This window comes from Triticum aestivum, chromosome 1D (genome assembly GCF_018294505.1).
Source record: "Triticum aestivum cultivar Chinese Spring chromosome 1D, IWGSC CS RefSeq v2.1, whole genome shotgun sequence".
In the NCBI taxonomy this organism is placed as follows: Eukaryota; Viridiplantae; Streptophyta; class Magnoliopsida; order Poales; family Poaceae; genus Triticum; species Triticum aestivum.
The window spans coordinates 277,275,194-277,279,612 of record NC_057796.1 but is presented as its reverse complement, the minus strand read 5'-3'; positions in this window follow the sequence as shown (position 1 = coordinate 277,279,612).

Sequence of the window (4,419 nt, the reverse complement as noted above, 5' to 3'; positions counted from 1 at the left end):
GTGGGCAGCTGGAGCAGTGGTGCAAGCCGGCTGTAAAGGGAGTTGTACCTGAGGGACGTAGCTCAACCTTGAGGAGGGCGGCGGGAGGCGGCAACTACCCACGTCGCGGCAGTGCGCAAGGGACGAAGGCAACCTCACCGGCTTTGTGAGAGAGAACGGCGGGGACCCCTTATCGGGACGTGCCGACAGTGGGTTTTCGCCGTCGGCGACGGCCACCGCATCTACACTAAGCATCCATCCCTTCCCCAAGCGGACGTGATCCGCCGGGATGCTAGAGATGTGGCCACAGTCGTTTTGTGCGAGAGAATGTGAAGAGAGCAACCCCAGCAAGCAACCGTGTAGGCTGGCCCGTCTTGACTATGTATATAGTGGAGCGGTTTCCTTTTCTCTCCATATGAACCTATCATATTGCGTACGTGCCACTGAAAAAAAAACTTTATTTATAAATGACGCGGCACCTACTACTCGTTCTCCTATAACCTTGCGCTTGGCATCTCCAAAATATTAACCTTGCGATTGGCTCTTCGCCTCTTCGGGAAGTCGAGCAATAATGGTAGTGCAGTATATATCGTTCTGGCTATATGAGACCGAATGAATTGCTGCACATCCACCACGTGGGCGAGGGTCGAGGGGCGAGGGAGAGTGCTACATACGGAGCAAAATGAGTGAATCTACACTCTAAAATACGTCTATATACATCACTGTTTGGAGTATGTACTAGTAGTTCATATTGAAATCTACTAAAGGACATATATATTCCAAACAATATGATATAATCTCTATAACCAAGGTAGTAGGGACGAGGAGTAAATAGAGGGAGTAGTAAATTTTTCTCCTCGTCCTGCGAGCCACCGCGCGCATGGGCGAGGGAGCGGGCATAAGGCGGAGCAAGCTTCACCTCATCCTGCGAGCCACCGCGCCCGTGGGCAGGGGAGACGGCGTACTAAGCAAGCTTCTCCTCGTTCTACGAGTTGACGGGACACATCAAAAGTACTCCAGTGTATAGAGCCTTGCCTCTAAGGTAGGCCCCACATGGTTTGCCTCTTTTTTTAACATAACACGTCCAGTCGCAATTTGTTTGTTCACCCGTGGTAGACGATCCTCCCTCCACCAAGTGGACAACCAGTACACGTGCCAAATTACCACGTGGGCTGCCTTTTTCGTACAGAAATGAGCTCCACCGTGTACCCGCGCGGGTGTGGTTGGGAAAGAGACGGGAGTACGTGCGCCGTGCATGCACCTCTTCTCTTCATGCACGTCCCCCACCTACGTGGGTGTGTGTGAGAGATACAAACCGCGTTCGTGAGTGTTTTTTGTTTTGGGGTGGGGGTTTATTTCGTGAATTATTTGTGGGAATATGTGTCAATGACATCTCAAACAAAATTTTGCATGCAATGTGTGTGAAATGGAGGCCTATCCATATCATACATAGAGGGTCTGGCAATCCACGAGAAGAGAGGGAGCAGTCATAGCTATCGATAGAGTCGAAGAGAGGATCAAGTGGGTGGGTGCGAGATCGATGAAGAGAGCCATCGAAATTGTGTGTGTGTGCAAGTCAAAGATATAGGGAGACTGGCCTACCAGAACGTTAGAGGGCACATGTAAAGTTTGTGTGTGGCAGGGAGACATGACTAGAGCGCTCGATGTATCGGTGTGTGTGTGGGGGGGAGGGGGTGGGGGAGGGGTAGGCAGAGGCCTAACTATAGAGGTAGAACGACTCGTATATGTGTTGAGAAGGAGAGACCCAGCTATGTCTTGAGGGAGATCGGTCGACATCCATACATAACTGAAGGACGGGAAATATGATGGGACAGAGAGAGAGAAAGGAGAGAGAGAGGGAGGGAGAGGGGTAGAGTGCTGGATGGGTGATGGAGTTGCTTCTCGAAGATGCTGGGAGAGGCCTACTAGATAAACTGAGGGTGGAACTGCAATGTTATCAATGAGTGGGGATGTGTTTCTGTGTGTGCCTATGCGTGATAGATCTGTCGGGACGCATCCATGGATGATGAAGGGGAACCATGTGTTTGGTAAGAAAACCTAACTAGATCGGTAGATCAATTGTTGTTTGTCGGAGGAAGGGAGAGACACAACTAATGAGGTAGATCGATTGACGTGTGGGTAAAAACGAGTTATAAGGACCTAGATAGCTATATGTATAGCGAGAGATCGGTCGGTGTACGTCCATTTGTTAGAGGCAAATAAGGCCCAGCGAGACGGATAGACAGAGAGAATGGAGCTAGGAGGTGGTGCGAGAGGCCCAACTACTAGCTAGATAGGGGGAGGAGTGTGCGGTTGTGAGATCGATGAAAAGAGGGGCGAGAGTTTACACGTGTGTCTGACCGTATGAGAGACACGAGGCAAGGACACATACAGGAGGAGATTGAAGGTGTGTGTGTATGTTGTAGGCAGGCATCGCTGGAGAGGTTTATCGGTCGGTGTGTGTCGGAAAGGAGTTGTGGAGACTCTGGGAGAACGACCTAAAGAAAAAAATGAATGTACCCGGTGGATAGAATGCCGAGGGAGGGGGAGGGCGAGGAGGCCGTGTGCATGCACGAGAGAAAGTTAGTGGTAGCTACAAAGGTTAGAGGATTGTGTGGGTGTAAGAGACTAACAAAGATCATAATTTGATATGAAAGCGGATTCATATATTTGAATAGGACATCATAGTGTTTTAAACATTGCATGCATCAATATAGCGGCGATACACGTGTTGTGCACATGTTATACCATAATGTGATAATGCATGGCGTTTGCAACTCACAGCTAAATGCCGAACAATCTAAACCATACTATACATCAAACAATCTCACATTTTATTTGAATTTGTGATAATGTGTGGCGTTTGCAGCTTAATTACAACTAAATATTGAACAATCTAAACAATACTATATATCGAACATTCTCACATTTTATTTGAATTTGAGGTAATGTGTGGTGTTTGCAACTCACATCTAAATACTTGTAGGCGTAGGGGGCGGGGCACCATACATAATGTGATAAACACATTATACATATGAGAAATGGTTTAGATTATGAAGATCTAGCTAGAGCTAGAAATGTAATGTGATTTGAAATCAAAATAAAGTGGATTCAAAAAATCTAGTTCGAGTTCATATAGTACACATAGTTCATATGTAACTCGAGACTAATCATGTGGTGTGTTGTGAAGATAATACACAAACGATGGTTTAACTTGACAATAATGATGATTGTAGATCTTACTAAAACAGACAAATGAATTCAAATGCTTTGACTTCACAACAATCATTACTGTAGATCTTATTCAAATAGAGAAACAAATTCAAATTTAGTTCATATTGAAGCGGTAGTATATACATTTGGAATGCACTAAAACGTTCAGTTGAGTAGTAGGTTGCATGCATTATACACGTAGCGAAATATTTTAATTGAACATAACATGAATTCAAAGTTTTGAATGACATTTGTAGTGCCAATTGATTTGGTACAGTACACGTTAGGCTTGTCCGGAAATTTCAACCCGCGCCTTGTTAGCCCGAAATATTTAAGATATATCTTTGTCTCTTTGTGCTCCGACAACTCCCTCCATCTCAACCCGCGCCTTGCTATTCCGAAATTACAACGCGCGCGAAAACTCCCACCTCCTGCGAAATCCCGACATGCAAAATGCCCGTGGTACCCCTGAACCGAAAGAACCGCCTCAAATCGGTGGGGGTACTTTCGTAACTTACCCCACATTTCGGACAAGTGCGTCTCTAAGCCATGGTTCCCCACTGCCATCCCATCTGCCCACCCATTCGTACATCGAGGCCGCGAAATCCCGCGATGAAACCCCATACCCTGCTCCGTCCGCCACCCAGCCGGAGCCTCTTCCCCGACGACGTCGTCCACGGCAACACCTCGACGTCCCTCATCCACCGTACCGGATGAGGGTCCGTCGTTCATCTCATCGTCCCGCCGGTTCAGCCACCCCGTCCTCCACCTCCAAGGAGATGCCCCGATGTTCCCCTCGTCTTTCGCGCCACCTCCATTCCCACACCGCCATCTTCACCTACACCACCGGAAGAGCATCATCATCACCGTTTCCTCGGATGAAGCTGCTGCCTAATCCACGCCACCAAAGAGGTTGTACACTAATCGCCGCATTTTCTTCTTGATTTGATCTCACGGTGCTGCCGGCGCTCGGTCCCGAGCCGACACGGCGCGGCTCCATCCACGGCGGCGTCGCCAGCCACTTCCTCCAGGGCGTCGCTCCCTCGGCGGCGACGTCCACATCAGTAGGAGCTGCTGCTGCTTTAGCTCTCGCTCGCGCTGCTGCTCTGCTCTTGCTCTCGGTCCCCTGCCTGGTCTGCTCTTGCTCGCGCTGCTGCTCTCGCTCTTGCTCTTGCTTGCAATGCTGCTCCGATTTGGCTACACTTCAGTCGACTGAATCGACTTTTG